Source organism: Ceratotherium simum, chromosome 5 (assembly GCF_057802395.1).
Source record: "Ceratotherium simum simum isolate JZ-2026a chromosome 5, ASM5780239v1, whole genome shotgun sequence".
Taxonomy (NCBI): Eukaryota; Metazoa; Chordata; class Mammalia; order Perissodactyla; family Rhinocerotidae; genus Ceratotherium; species Ceratotherium simum.
The window spans coordinates 76,621,085-76,638,141 of record NC_141904.1 but is presented as its reverse complement, the minus strand read 5'-3'; positions in this window follow the sequence as shown (position 1 = coordinate 76,638,141).

Here is a 17,057-nt window from a genome sequence, read left to right as displayed (position 1 = left end):
ACTACTCTTCCAAGTAGAACAGAGACTCCCATCAGTGGTTTTATAAAAACAGAATGCTTCTTTGCATGGAGGTTCCAATCAGAGGGGCCATAGGGAGTGGTGGGAAGAGGACTAGGCTATGAGCCAGGAGAGCTGGATTCCACGAGTAGCTCCTCCTCTGTAATCAGCCATGTGACCTTGAGCAAGTCATGCCCCTATCTGGGCCCCAGTTTCCTCATCTGCAAAGTGAAAGATTTAACCAGATAGTCTCCAAGGCCCTTACATATTATTTAGTATTGCTTTGAGGCTATGGATTTCCCCATGTGCTTCATTCTTAGTTGCAAAAAATAGGCTTTCCTGAAGGCCTCTGTTGATTGTATTGTGGCAGGCAGATTAATGACTCCCCAAAGATGTCTGTGTTTTAATCCCAGAACCTTTGAATATGCTACCTTACATGGCAAAAGGGACTTGGCAAATGTGATTAGGTTAAGGACCTTGAGATGAGGAGAGGTCCCCATCTACCTGGATCAGGTAGATGGATCATCCAAGTGGAACCAATCAAATCATAAATCCTTAAAATTGAAGAAGATTCCCTAGCTGTGATCAGAAAGAGAGAGATGTGACATGGAAGAAGGGTCAGAGAGGACATTGGTGGTTTGAAGATGGAGGAAGGGGGCCATGTGCCAAAGAACACATGCATCCTTTAGAAGCTGGAAAAGGCAAGGTAACAGAGTCTTCTCTAGAGTTTTCAGAAAGGAATGCAGCCCTGCCAACACCTTGGGTTCAGCCCAGTCAAACCCAAGTTGGACTTCAGACTTAAGGACCCGTAAAATAATAAATTTATATTGTTTAAACTGCCAAGTTTGTGGTAATTTATTATGGCAGCAATAGAAATCTAACAAATATGCCCTAAGAATACAAGTAATATTCAAGAGTCTGGTACTTTTCCCAGCTCATTGATTGGGCAAACCATGGCCTCCTGTAAAGATCATTTGGCTTGGACCTCATACTCATAAGGGTCCTCATATTTAGACTTTTTGACACTGATCCCCAAGTAATTCCTTTGAAAAGTATATATATAATATTTGCGTATGTGTATACATATACACACATACATGTGTATGTATACACACACGTATATTCAGTCAGATATAATCAGCCAGAATAATTTTTCAGCACCCCTAGAAAAGCCATTGAATGGTCTAAAAACACGATTGATAATTCATAACAAATGCCACTCAGGCTAAGCCAGTTGCAGTGGGTACACTGAGTGTAGACAGTAAAAGGACATTCTGAGGCGAGTAGCCTCTATCATGCACCTCTGGCTCATAAAGGTAATTAGGCTGAGTTTGAGAAATTTAGAAGCCAAAAGCAGCAACTGGATACACGTAAAATTATAGAGTAGAAGAGGACCTTGGAAATCACCCAGGCCTCCTCCTTCATTTCACAGATAACTGAACTGAGACTCAGGTTTAGGAACTATCCTAAAACTACATCTGAAGTATTCTTTCTGCTGTAGTAGAAGTTCTTATCATCAAAAGGAAAGCGGAATTGGAAAGTGAACTTATATCACAGCGTCCTAGAATCTGCATTGCATGAACCTACCTGGTAAATCAGCTGGTCCATTACATTTTAAGGTCTTGCTACCCAACCCGGGAAGTTGACCATGATTTAAGGAGGCAGCAGGTGGAAAAGGAGGCAGCTGGGATATAAGAACTGACACACAAGCAATCAACTCATGCTGGCTAAAGATAGGCACATATGTCTCAAAATAAATAAGTAGAATCTCTAAAGTTGTCTACAATCCACTTTGGCCTAAATTATCTGGATAATTTGGGTATTATTACTGGTTTTTTTTGATCGCTTAACAAACATTAATTGAGCACCATCTGGAACGTTAGCACTGGAAGAAACCTTAGGAGCATCTAGTTTATCCCCAGGATTATACAAATGGAAACAGGCCCAAGAGGCTAAGGGATGCATCCTAGTGGCAAAGCCAGGATCTCAGCCCCGTTTATCAACTCCCAGGCACTTGCTCTTGCCCCTCTGCTCATTGGAATGTAGATGGTGTTTTCCTGTAAAGACCCTGAAAGCATCATGAAATGTGTGTTTAGTCTCATGTACTACCACCCGCCTGTCAGTCTGAAAAGTGTGCCTCCTGAAGTCAGAATTCATGTCCTCTCATCGAGAAAAAAATATGGACTTGAAATCTCAAATCTTTGGCAACTAAGGAAAAGACATTCCACTTCTAGGCCGAGGACACAACTCCTTCAAGAAGATCGGAATGGAAAGCACTAATTATTCGCCAGTGAATCTGATACACTGATCACCACAGTGTTTGTGAAAACCACAGACTTCTCACTTTCCTTTCATCTACCAAGTAATATGGTATTAACAGGCTGTCAGTGATTACCCAGACATTCAGCTTAACCTATTTAACATTAGATAAAGATGACCACCCAGAGCCATTAGATAAACTTGAATTTGATGTTAAACCTAATTTGAAGGTATTATTCAAATACTTCAAACCTCAGGCCTTTGCTAGGGCAATTGCCCAGATCTTTATTCCTGATTTTTCTAAATTCACTCTCTGAATAAGGAGGCACACTAAATGCCTACCTGTCAAGTGCTACCATTTTAGGAAAATTCATTTTACTGTTAACACTTAAGGGACAGGGGGATTTCAGATTTGGGGTATCTGCATTCTACCGCGATATTTGATATGTGTCTCTGTGCTAATTTCAAGTCTCATCCTAGAAATGGAATGCGTAGGTAAGAAGAGATGTGTTAAATGAGCACTATACAGGGATTATCCATTTGCAAAGATTGATAATGCAATAAAATACTCTTAACTTTGAAACTGTGAGTAATAAAATGTAATCTTTCTTTGATAGTTCTGAATGCACTTCAAAATTATGCAGTGCCTTAGAGTCATTGCAGAGAATATTACTTTTTATAGATCATAGGACTATAGAACTTTGAAATTGAAAGGGACTTTTTGAGTCATCCAATTGAGAGTTGACAACTAGATTTTGTATAGTTGCCAACTACAGTCAATTGGTATGGCTCTGCTGTGCTATGCTGACAAGAATTCTGAGGCTACTTATGGGCTCAGTGGACAAGAGTAATGTGATTGATTAGCCATGTCTGCCACGAGTGGCAGGAAAGAATAGTCACTGGTAGGAGAAATATTTGCTATCCTTAACGATTCCAACCTCTTCATTTTAAAGATGAGTAGCCTAAGGCCAAGCATAGTTCAAAGGATTTGCCAGAATCAACCAGCTGGTCTGTGTTCAAGCAGACTAGCCACTACTATTTCTCTCGTAGCATGCCAGCTTTGCGATATCAACTCACAACTCCTAGAAAATAGGAAATCAACAGTTTCTCGGGTGTTTAAAAACTTTGACAGAAAAAAACATAAAATATATTTGGATGGTGATGTACATTACCTAGGAAGTTGGTGACAATTCACTGAATAGTTTAAAGGAATTTGAAGTTAATTTTCCAGTGAGGCACCATGTAGTTTAAACTATAATTATGCTTTTGGAATTCATTTTTACACACTCAATAAATATGTCTGAATGTCTGCTCCATGCAAGGTACTGTATTGGAGCTGTGAGAATAGTAATGAGACATTCTATGCTAAAATCCCCTAGCACTCATTCAATAGACATTTAGTGAGCACTTGCTTGAGTCAGACAACATACTCAGTCCTGGAGGCTCAAAACCAACTAAAACTCTGCCTTGAAGCAGTTGTCCTCCTGGTAAGCAATAGCTGGCACCACAACCAATGGTTAAAGCAACTTTGTTTTGTGTTTATATCTGCAGGGGATTCCAAGAAAGTGAAGAGAAAGACGATGCTCAGAATAAAGGTAACGTATAAGAAGGGAGAAGTTGGCAATTTTTCAAAATAAATGCCCAATGAAGATGAGAAACTTCAGGCTTTAAGTATGTTAAATCTTTTTATTGAAGTACAGCACACATACATAAATCAACATGCACAGCTTAGGGAATTAACACACAACGAATGGAGTAATCACACCCCTGAAACCATCACCCAGGTCAGGAAACAGGACATTGCCAACACAGAAACTCCCCTTGTCCTCCTCCCAGTCAGGACCCCTTACATCAGCCCCAAGGCTGACAACTATCCTGACTTCCAACACCAGATTGGTTTCACCAGTTTTTGAACTTTATGCCGATAGAATCACATTATATTTATTGTTTTATATCTAGCTGCTTTTGCTCAGCAATATTTTTGTCAGAGTTATCCATGTTTTGTGTAGCTACCATTTATCCATTTTTGTTACTGTATAATATCATTCCGTATAAATATACTTCAGTTTCTTTGCCCATTCTATTGTTGGAGGATATTTGTATTGCTTCCAGATTAGAATTATTACAGCAAAAGCTTCTGTAAACGTTCTTGTGCGTGCATTTCTACTGGGGATATACCTAGGATGTAATTGCTGGGTCATAGGGTATAGATATGGTGAACATTATATAAATACTTCCAAACAGTTTTCCAAAGTGGCTGTAACCAATTTATCCTCATACCTGTCGTGTTGGAGAGTTCACATTATTCTACATCCTCATCAACATTTAGTATTTTCAGTATATTTAATATTAATTGGTCTAGTAGGTATCTCATTAGAGTTCAAATCCTAAATTACTAAGGGAGTTGAGCACATTCTCATGTTTACTGGGCATTTGGATATCCCTTTTTGTGAAGTACATGTTCAAATCTATTGCTCACATTTCTTTTAGATTGTCTAATTTTTTCTATTTGTGCAAATTCTTTGATAAGTTGGATTATGTTCAAGGTAAGAACTTCTGTTTATCAAAAGACACCACAAGAGTGTTTCCATCAGGGTCCAGTCAGGATACATAAACTATCTCCCGGTTGTTTGGAAAGAGAAGGTTTAATACAAAGAATTATTAACTAGATACAAAACAGTTAACTAGGTAACTGAATAGGCAAAAAGAAAACACTAAGGCCTCTTGGAGTTGGCACTTGCAGGAAACAGTTACCCTCCCAGGACTGGAGGAACAAAGGGAAAGGTTGACATTATTAAACTCGGAAGCCTGGAGAAGGGGCTTCAGCTCAGGCTGCTGAGCTGAAACTTGGTTCTCTGAGAGAGGAGGCGTTGGTCCACTGGTGCTGGGATCTCTAGGAGGGGTGCAATAAGACTACTTCTGCAAATGCTGGAAAAACTATAGACTGGATTTGATTGCTGCTGTGGGAACAAACTGATGCTGTTGCAGTGAAGTGTAAGCTAGAATGATGCACCCAGGAACAAGCAAGCAGGAAAGTGCAAGTCTCCTCCTCCTCCAGCCTTGCACTTTCCCTCTAGCACCCCCTATTGGCAGCTGTCAAAGCAGAGCCACGGTTTGCAGTGTCCGGGTACCACTATCCACAAAGCCAAATAGAGAAGGGTGGGGTTGCAGCTGAGAGACTATAGCTGAACACCCAGAAAGAGAACAAAAAGGCAAACCAAAGAGCAAGGCAAGCTATACAACTGACAATGGGCTCGGATCTAGGCTTGAGTGATGTTTAGCGGTTACTAATAGCCAACCTTTGAGAAGGTGCTTACCATGTGCCAGCTTGTTCTAAGGCTTCCCTACACTATCACGTCTCATCTCACAACAGCCCTTTAAGATGAGAACTCTCACTATTCGCACTTGAACAACAAGGAAATAAAAGCAAGAGAGTTTAAGTAACCTGCCCAAGGTCATACAGCCAGGAGGTGCCAGACAGAGTAGATAATTCAGATCAATCTAGTTCATTTTTATTTTCATACTCCAATTCAAAAATAAAGAGGATTTACTGTAAAAAAAGCTATAAAGGATTACGGTAAATGAGACATGAAAATTAATAGCAGATCTCCTGATTTAAGGGAACTTTTATAGTAATCAATATTTTCTGGTCATATTAGCTCATAAAAATATGGCAGATGACATCAATATCTTTCCTGCTTTACCTTCCGCACAGTCTTTATGTTCCTTCAGTTGCTCTTTCAGGAATCCTTGTCACTGTGGTGAAAAACCACAGGTTCTGTTGATGTAGGTTGTTTGCCATTACATTTACTGACTGTTGCTTTGATTTCTGTACTTCCTTCTCACAGATGATAATTGTCTTTGGGTGACAACAGTCCTCCTCTGTCTTCTCTCAAATCAAAGCTTATGGCCAAGCTGCTCCCAAAGCCGTAGCAATAGGAAACCTCTCTGGTTTATTCATCGCCTGTATGTGATTGTTTCCATGCAGTTGAACCACCTACGGGCACAGTCATTTCACTGTCCTCACCATGGACTCTGTCTGACACGCTGATCTGTCCGAGATTTGGAGAAAATTGTTTATTCATTTATTCTCAGCCTGAAGTGTAGGGTAGGCTGGAAATCTGACCTCCTGTAAGACAAACCAGCGCGGCAGTCTTGTGGAAATTAGTGGCGGGAGCTGACGTTCATTGGGCTCCTCTGTGTCTCAGGCACTGTGGCAGGTCCTGCCTCTACCTCCTGATTGGTGTCTCCTCCCCAATTCAGCTGATCCTCCTCCCTGCAGCCAGATGCAAACCTGACAACATGACTCATTGCTTTGGGGAAGGTGAAAATTCTTCACGCAAACACAGGTGCTGCATTCCCTGCAGCCTCATCTCAGCCACTTGCACCTTCACTCCCTGACTTCTAGCCTACTGGGTCCCTCCTGCCTCAGGGCTCTTGCATATGCTGTTCCTGCTACTCTCTCGCCTCCCCCACAGACACCCCCTTCCCATAGTTGACTCTTACTAATGCTTCAGATATCATTTCCTGAGGGATATCTCTTTGCCTTCTCTCCCCAGGCAGGTCAGGTCCTCCAGTTAGAGGCTCCTAGCTCCCTGGACTTTCTCTTTAAGGCATTCATCATTTATGACATATGCTCGCGTGTCTATTTAATCCATCTCTGTTCTGTTTTTCTCACTAGACTAAAGGTTCTGGGGGAGGATGGACTGCCCATTTTGTTCACCGTTGCGTGTCCTCAACACCTAACACTGCACTGGAACGTAGTCACCATTCAACAAAGATAGTGAAGGGATAATTAACTTCCATGACCACAGCTGGTAGGGGGCAGTGAGCAACCTCTTTATCCTAGATCTGCTCTGAATTTTCCCCTCCACAAAGGCCAGTGCAAATCAATATTCTCATGTCAGCTGCTTTTGTTTATTTATCTATCTGGATAGGTTGTAACTTGATAGTCACCCTTCTGTCACAGCAGCACAGGTCATGAGGGTCACTGCCTGAGCAATCAGACTGGGAAGTTCTAAGGTGGGGCCCAGGGATCTGCATTTTAACAAGCACCCCAGGGTGGGCCCACCTTGAAAAACGCTCCCCCAGTTGCTCACCCTGCTCCATCCCCACCCCAAAACCAAGGTGACCTGAGAAATCTCTTCCCCACTTCAACACCTTTGGCATTCGGCCCTGTGTTAGTTTCTTTTCGCCACTGTAACAAATTGTCGCAAACTGGGTGGCTCAAAAGGACACAAATTTATTATCTTACTGTTCTGGAGGTCAGAAGTCCAAAATCAGTCTCAGTGGGCTAAAATCAAGCTGTTGGAAGGGCTGTGTTCCTTCTGGAGGCTCTAGGGGAGAATCTGTTTCCTTGCCTTTTCCAGCTTCTAGAGGCCGCTGCGTTCATCAGCTCATGGTCCTACCTCACTCTGCTTCTGTCATCACATCTTCTCTGATTCTGACCCCCCCTGCATCCTTCTTATAAGGACCCTAGTTTTTACCTGGAGGCACCCAGATATTCCAGGATAATTTTCCATCTCAAGATCCTTAATTTAACACATCTGCAAAGTCCCTTTTGCCACAGAAAGTAACATATTCAAAAGTTCCAGAGATTAGGATGCGGACATTTTTGGAGGACCGTTATTCTGCCTAGTGCACGCCCCAATCTCCACTCCATCATTCTTCCTTCCCTGCTATTTCTAGGGATTAAATGCCTCTCATATTTGCCAAGGCTTACACCATACCCTCCTCCCTTCTGCTGTTCACCTCCTCCCACACTGCCTGTCCTACCTGTAGGCAAATACTGCCTCTCATCGTCTTCGACTGTAGCGATTAAGTTCTTTTTGGAGACGCGCTGGTCTGGGTTTGAATTCCCAGCTCTGCTGCCTCCATGCTGTGTATCCTTAGTCATGGAACTTCAACTCTCTGGTTCCGTTTTCGTGAATTTACAAATGCCTACCTTTGGGGTTGCTGGGGGGAATTAACTGAAATAATGGATGAAAAGTCTCTTTCCCAGGGCCTGGCAGGTGGAAAGCATTCCGCTTAGGTAGGTTATTGCAATCATTATCTTCAATGTCTCCGCCTTTCTTCTGTCCTAACTTGGGGTCTGGAGGTCTATACTGCTTTTAAAGATGGTTGGGTTCTCTCTGTGAGCCATTACTCTAATAGCGCACACCGTGACTGGATAGACGCAAGCTGGACTTTTCCGTCACATCTTCTCTGTGTTGAATTCAGTCCAACAATTGTTGATCAACACCTCCCAACTTGGGGCTATTCACTGAGCATACAAAGGTGAGTGAGGTGTGGTTCCCCACAGAGCTGGGCAAGGGAACACACACAAAAAATTTCAAAATAAAGTGACAAATGCCATAGTTGTCTGGAGAGATCAGGAAAGATTTCTCGATGAAGGGACACTTGAGCTGAGCGAGGTAGGAAATACTTTTGCAGGAAAAGGATTATTGCTCTTTGTATTCATGGATTATATCACTGCCCGAGGCATTGGGCCAAACTCTATCATCAGCAAGATTTATGCTTGAGTGTTTCAGAATAATAAGAGCTTCACCACTCTGTTCTTTCAAGCCCAAGCCTGGCACAGAGAGAGCTTGTGGTGGGGGCCTGGCTAATCCCAGGATGCATGGCTTTTCCAGGGACAGGACTGTATAAATGTAAAGCAGCACAGTCAGTGTGCTTGATTGGAATATGGTGGCTGCCCAAGCGTCTTCAGCCAGCACTGAGGACTCCGCCGACGGGAAAATGGCCATGTGATAAAGCACAAAGGACATCAGGCTGGGCTGTAAATCAGCGGCTCTCTGGCTTTTTAGACCCTGACTCATTCCAGCAGAGCAAAAGCCCTACCTCTACCCATGCTATCCATTCCTGCTTTCCAGGGCGAAAGAACGCCACGATGGCTAAGCACTGAAGTGAGCACATAACAATAAAATCTCTGAAAATGCATCAGTCAACCAACATAATGACCAACAAAAGCAAATCCCAACATAGCTTCTCAACTATGTGAATTAATGCATCAATAAGAGCAACAATCCAAAACCAAGACCAACTGCAGACAGCAGTGATGCTGTACATTTAATACAGCCCCCTGCCAGAAAGTCGTGGAATCCTCTCGCTTCTTGCTTGCACGTTCTCAATAGAAGCTTTGCAATATTGCCAATGCTCTGTGTGACCGTCAGACCTCTTGATAGAATAGAAAATTAAAGTCTTTAGCAAACTCTAATAAATGCCCTAATTTTAGTTTATGAAAACCAAGTTTTAGTTACCCATATTTTTAAACTTTATTAATAAATAGTCCTTAGTTGTGCATTAAAATGGAAATCTATGAGCTATGTCTACTATCTCCAAAGAAAAGAAATACATTTACAATCTATCCAGAAAGATCCCTGTCGCCTACAGTGGACTCAAGGCCATACCCTGAGAAACACTGCTCCATCGTGAAACCAACATCATTCCTTGTCTCCGAGCCCCCTCTACTTGGTTCCCTTCATCCTCTGTCTTGGGGAAGCTGAGGGGTGTCACACAGAACTATAAGAAGCAAGAATAGGGCTGCAAATCTATGGCAAAAGGAGGAATCTGGAGGTAGATTCAGGCAGCGGTGGGACAGGGACCAAGCGGATAGGACACAGGTTAAGGAACACACAGTGAGCTAAAATCTCAGCAGACTTGAATTCACAGTCATAGAAGACGAAAGCTGATTAGGACCTAGAACATTATTCAGCCTGAACCTCCCGTTTCATATGGAAAAAGTGACTTATGATCCTAAAAAATAGAGATGATAGCACCTACATCTCAGGATTGCTGTAAATTCAGTGAAGGACACGTGCAAAGCACGTGTATCGATTTCAGACCAGAGGAGGTGTTTAGCAAACGTTTGCCCATTCATGAGTGACAGAGCCAGAGCCAAGTCTTCTAATTTAGAGGAAGTGCTCTGTCAGGCTGCCAGGAATCCCGAGCATACAGGAAATTTACAATGAAACAGTGGCAATCTCGAGAGCATGATACTGGGCCCATGCTCTGGTCCACTCAAAGGGATATTATATGTTCCTGTTTGGATAGCAATGAATCTCAAGCTCAGTATATGACCCCGTCCAGTGAAGTAATTCTTTACATGCTGTGCTCCCGTGGCGGGAATTTCTTCTCAACAGCACTTGCCACATTGTGGCTTATGCTATTATCAATGTGTGTTTTATCTCAACTATGATTGTGACCTCTTTGGAAAAAAAAAAATACACCTCCGTTTAATTTTTTTTTTAATTATGGAAGTCCTTACTTACAATTATGTTTGCTCATAAATTACTTATAATTCTGACATCTTGGAAAAATAGAAAGGTTTTAGAAAGCAGTGGGGAAAAAATATCCCAGTATCCAGAGGCAACCACTACTTCCTTATTTTAGTTATATATTATTTTGTCTACAAATTTTTTTTCCATATATATCAATCAGGATTTCAGTAACAAACAGAAATTGACCCTGGTTCACTTAGGCAGAGAAATAATTCATTAGGAAGATATCAGATGACTCATAAAATACTGGATATTTAGTTTGTTTCTAACTTGCATGTTTTAAGTAATGCTAACATGAACATCTTCGTGCATTAAATTTTTGTCTGTTCTTTCAATTATTTCCATAGGATAGATTTCTAGATGTAAAGACTAAAGGTGAATCCTTTTAGATCATAAGATCCTTATTCTTCGGTGTTTAATTTTGATTAAGCTCTTGGATGGCTAGTATAAGTCCATAAGTAATTTTTATGAAGGAAAATAAGTGAGTGATAAATCTCTTCAGGGCTTGCATATCTAAGATGCTTGCAGTAAAAGGCCTACCAACTGCTCATTGTCCAAATTGCGGCTGGTGCTGCAGCCAAATGCAGAGGTCTGATGTCACTGTTGAACTTGGACAATTGAAAGAGAAGCCTCTGTGTGCTGCTGCTGCCACCACCACACCATAGCCCTGCGTCAATGCTGAATCCGGCAGTTTGAAAGAGTGTGGCTGAGGCCAACCTTCTACTTAATCCTTCCCCTCTTAGAAGGTCCCTGCATTCCTTATAGAAATGTGTCTCCTCCTCCAGCAACCATATGGTTCACATATCAGTTTCTCTTGAGAAAAAAATATTTGATGTGGCCCCCTGCACCGGATACCCTGTTAGCTTGTTTATAAGCCTCCTTCCTCTTCTTCCACCTTTAAACTATAACCCAGCCAAGGGCAGAGATTACATTTTAGTCATCATTTTTTTGTGACTAGCTCATTATCCGCATTCTCCCAGTGGAATGTAAGCTCCGTGAAGACAGGCACTTCTGTCTATTTTCTTTCCCTGTCAGTTTCCTTGGTTCCTGTAACAACACCTGGCACATAGAAGACATTCAATGAATATGCTTATTAACCTGAGTTGAAGAATAGCCAAGTAATTCAGAGTCTGGAGTCTTACTCTGATTTTGTCTCGGAACACATCTGGTTCTGCTCTCAGCTCGGACCCTCGCTTGCAAATCATCTTAGCCTTTTTCTGTCTACTTGGCTTTCCAGTTGGCTCCTCTGCTGGAATACACTATTAGACTCTCTTTTCTCCATCTTTCTATTTTTCATTAATTGAAAGCCACAATAGTCATGCATCTATTAATAACTGCATATGAAATAACTTTCCCAATTAACACCTAGGTTCTAAATTTTTCTGCTTCGTAATACAAACGGTAGACTAATGTCAGTTGCAGCTAAGGATATGTTTACTAGAATCTGGGGACCCAAATCCTCTTCATGCTTTTGGAATTATATTTATTCAGACATTAATTTGATCGGTTTTCTCTCTCTCTTCTTATTCCCCTCATGAGTTGCTGGACCTTCTCATATAGCACAGGTGTGACGAGATACCTCATGCTGGTTACATCTGAATGTGGTCACTGTGTTGGTCTCTTATTTTTAAGCTAGTAGCTTCTGAAGGTATTGAGTTCCTGGCCATTGGATAGCATCACATCATGTTAGAGCTGTCCAGGGATTGTTGAACTGTGGCCCCCCTCAAGTGTAAAAGAGTGATGAGAGCTAAAAGCATCAACCTCAGCAGTTCCACTTTCATTTATTATATTTATTTATTTATGCATTCATGTAAAATTTCATTTAAGTCAAAGTATTCTGAAACATATATGTATATATATGAATACGTGTGTATATATGTGCATATACATATATATCTGTTCATATATGCATACACACACACACACAGGAAAACCTCTGATTTAGTTCCACCCTGTGGCAGATGTTACTAATGCAACCAAAATACAGAGTACTATACTTCCCCGACCCTTGAAGTCAGGCTTGGCCCTTGGATTCACTGTGGCTGGTGAAGTATGAATGAAGGTGATGTGCATAACTTGCAGGCAGAAGCATTTAAGAGGCAGTGCTCGGGGCCAGCCCTGTGGCATAGCGGTTAAGTTCAGTGCACTCCGCTTCGGCGGCCCAGGTTTGCAGACTCAGATCCCAGGCGCGGACCTACACCACTCATCAGCCATGCTGTGGAAATAGAGGAAGACTGGCACAGATGTTAGTTCAGGGCTAATCTTCCTCAAGCAAAAAAAGAGGAAGATTGACAACAGATGTTAGCTCAGGGTGAATCTTCCTCAGCCAAAAAAAAAAAAAAAAAGTGGCAGTGCTCAATCCTCTAAGCTCTTTTCTTTGACCCTGGCAATAAGTGATTGTAGAAGTATGTACTGATATGGAGGTACCACAAGATTGAGGCAGCCTACACTGGGGATCCATCTCAGAGAGTCATCAAACCCATAGCAAACTTGATTTGAACAAAAAGTACACTTGTTGTGTTAAGCCACTGAGATTTTGTTACTATAGCAAAACATCATGCATCTCAGCCATTGTAAACCCCTACACATGAGGCCAAGAATACAAGGCCAAGGGGAAGACATTGAAACAACCCAGCTGTGACCCAAGATTATGGTAGAAAAGAAGGCAATGACTGGAACCTAGGACTCCTCCCTCCTTGCTTTGTGTTCATCTCTCTGCAATACTCTACCTGTTTGCTGCCATGACTACAGTGGAAACAGCACACGGCATCAGAAAAAGCTACTGGGTGAGTCACGGAAACAGTTTTGCACACAAGTTTAAAACCATAAATTGCCCAACGTTTTACTGTCTTGCAAAATCTTCCCTACTTTACCTGTCAAGTCAGAGATGGATGGGACGGCAGGAAGTCTCAGTAAATTGCAACATTAAGTATCATCACAAATAATCATTTTTGCAAATAATCCAACATGCTTGAGACTTGAATAGGCTCTGGTGGACCTGAAAATATTACCGTAGCAGTGACAGATGTATATAAAGCATCTATATAAAGCATTTTTCAAGCCCCAAATTATTCATCATATTACTGAAATATGAAAGTGAGTAGTTAATAAAATTGTCAACATTTTGAAGGGGCTATGAAATATTCTTACTACATCTGATTTTATGTCTGCTCACAGAGCAGGTCCCTGTTCTCGCCCCTCTAGGTCTGCATAATGCAGACAAGATCCATCTTTCATTCCCTTGTAACTGTGGGATTTACAGGATAATAGATGCTGAAACACACATCCCACGACGACTGCTGCCAGACCCAACCCTGGAAGGTGAAAAGTAGACTAAAGAAAAGATGGCATTGCTGGATATATTATTACTTTTCCTGGTATTTAGGTTGCCAAAAAATTAAAAAGATTTCTCCACTTGGACAAGCTTAGAAAACTGTGGTTTCTGGAGACTAGAAACAAGAGAATTACCGTGATTTTATTCTAAAGGATATTTTTCAAAGTTAGTGACAGCACAACTAGAATAGTTCAGGGAAACTTCATGAAAATGATCCCTTTATGAGTGAATCACAGAACCTCAAAGAATTGAAAGATCCCTAACTTTGACCCTTTATTATCAAGGGAACCTAAATGTGAATGTGAACCCTCAAACAGATGGTTGTCTAAACCCACACAGCTCTGGCACAATGCTCTAAACACCTTTGTGGGTCATGTAATTATATAACTCATCGTCCAAACTGGCACACTTTGGAGAGTGGAATGGGGCGGTCAGTGCTCTGGTAGTAATTGTTCTGATACGCCAGACACATACCAGGGCTATCCTGGGCGTGGTGTCACTCTATCTATACACACTCATATGAGTGGTTGCAAACACAACGCCAGCCAGATCTGGGCAGGTAACACATTGGCTGGTTGGGGTCTCTGGCCGACAGCGGCTGTTCCTCTAAGGGGGTGGCCGCCACTTAGTTCAAGACAATTGTTCCCATGCACGAATCTCATCTATAATTACTAAATTTTCCTATTTTTAAAAAGAAATCAATATTTGTATGTATACTCTTCAATTTCCAAATGTTGTCAATTAATTGAAAAACTCAAAATACCACAAAGACCAAACAAATCCTCATAACTCTCGCTGGGAGGTCACCAGTTTTTGACCTCTGTCTTCAGACTGGTAGAGAGAACGGCCACACTGAAAGAGGAAAGGGCTCTTGGAACAAGGCAAATCTGTCAGTTCCACATGCTTTTGCACCAAAGGGTAAAGAACAGGAAGATTTATGCAGTTCCAAAATTAATGAATTAATCTCTTAATTAAAAGTGATAACAGAATATGTCTACAAGTAAATCTAGCTTTGCTTTGTCTAAAATCCATGATTTCCTTTCAAAATGATTTTGGCTGTTTGGCTGGTTTTATCCATCAAACCAACATGGAGCTTAATCTTCATCCCTGCAGGAGTGAGCTGGAGTAAAATCTTTTCCTTTAATCATGAAGGAAAATCTTTTCCGGAAGTTGTTCTCCCTTCTTGCTATTCTCCATGGCTGCCAAGCAGACTTCCTCTAAGTCATATCAGCCAGAACAGTGTCATGTGGCCACCACTAGCTGCAAAGGATCATGGGGAAGGGGAGTGGGCTATGACAAGCTTAGTGCAAACATGACCCAGGGGGCTGGCACACCGTTGCCCCAAACAAAATGAAGGTTCTTAGCAAGGAAGAAAAGAGGAGTTGATGTTGGGCCAATCAACAGTGTCTGCCATAATTGGGCAATTCATTCAATCAGGAAACATTTTTGGGGCACTTACTAAGTGCCAGGCCCTGTGCTAGGCCCTTGGGACACATGAGTAACCAAAAGAGGCAGAGATCTCTGACCTCCCCACTGAGCTTACGTTCCTAGAGGGGGGAGGACAATTTTAAAAAGTAAGCCTCATAGTATTTTAGAAGTTGATAAATGCTTTGCAGGAAAATAAAGCAGAGAAGGAGGAGAGAGGGTGATGGGACCAGGGTTGGAGTCATAATTTGATGTTGGGTAGTCTGGGAAGGACTTCCTAGGGAGGGGCATTTGATCAAAGACCTGGAAGGTATAAGGGAGCAAGTCATGCTGCTACGTGGGGAACATGGAAAGGCAGTGCAAAGGCCCTGAGGTGGGAGTGGCCCCCACTTGGTTGTGGAACACAAAGGCCAGAGTTGATGGAGAGGAGTTAGAGCCTGGAGAATAGTAGTGAAGGGAAGTCAGAGCGGGATGTGGGGGCCCACTGTGCATTACAAAGGCCTTGTGGGCTACTGTGAGGATGACTACAGTGAGACAGGGAGTGAAGGAAGGGTTCTAAGCAGCAGAGTCACATGATCGGACTTGTGCTTTAAAGGGATCATTCTGGCTGCTTTGTTGAGAATGAACTCTAGGGGCCAAGGGTGGAAGGCAGGAAACCAGAACTGAGGCTATTGTAATAATCCAGGCAAGAGATAAGTGACTGCTTAGAGCAAGGAAGTAGCATTCTTTAACACATTAAAAAATAGACAGAGAGAGAGAACACAAAAAACCGAAGAGAGCCAGAAATGTCTCTTCCCAGTATGTGCTTCCCAGGATTGCTGCTAATATGGTGTAGAAGCCAGAAACTGAAAGAGCAGCAGGCTTTTGCATTCACATGTTCTCTCATCTAGTGCTAGCCTTAATTATGTACTATGAAAGTTAATTGAGCCATGAGGCAATGATCTATGAACCTGTGTAATTCCTTTCCCTCTGGTTTGCAGAGCTCCTTATCAATGGACACATTTCATGCAAGCCAAGAAGAAATGTGAGGAACTTAGTATGATACCTTGTTTCAGGATACAGTTACCGAATTAAAAATAAATGGCAAATGATCATGCTTCCTTTTTGGGTTTTAATAACCAGGGTTTAATCCAAGAAACCTGCTTACTTAGTAGTTTTTGTTCAATGATCATTTGCTGTTATCCCTATTGAAAGATGTAGCTATAGATGACTGGGTAGACTCTGGAGGCATGAAACGAAGGAGGGAGCAGATGGTGAATGAGAATGGACGGGAGAAAAAGGAGGAGAGTGGGGAGTGAAAGATATGCAGATAGTGGCATCAGTAACCCTGGAGCAGTGCACAAAAGAAGAAAGAAAGAGCTAATGCTTTTCCACCCACATCTGCTGACCCCGCCAGGCTTACGGCTGTCCTTTCTCATCCACAGGGTTCTTGGTTGACCCAGGGTGCAGACCACAGCTCTGGCGCTACCTCTGGGGAGGACCACAGGAAGGTCAGCGCTTCCTTGTTTAGAGGCCAGATGCTTGCTGTGTAAAGACACTTCTGCTGCAGGTAAGCACAGTTTATTCAAATTCTAGAAATCATAGTAAGATTAATAATGCTACAGCATAACACATGTAGATATCTGTTGCTTTTGCCCTCCCTCTCTCTCTTTCACTTTCTCTCTCTCACACACACACAAACACCCACCCAGCCATTCCCTCATCATTCTATATCATTCTATCCCGAATTTTCGTTTCTGTCATTCTGGCGTAGAATCATCCTT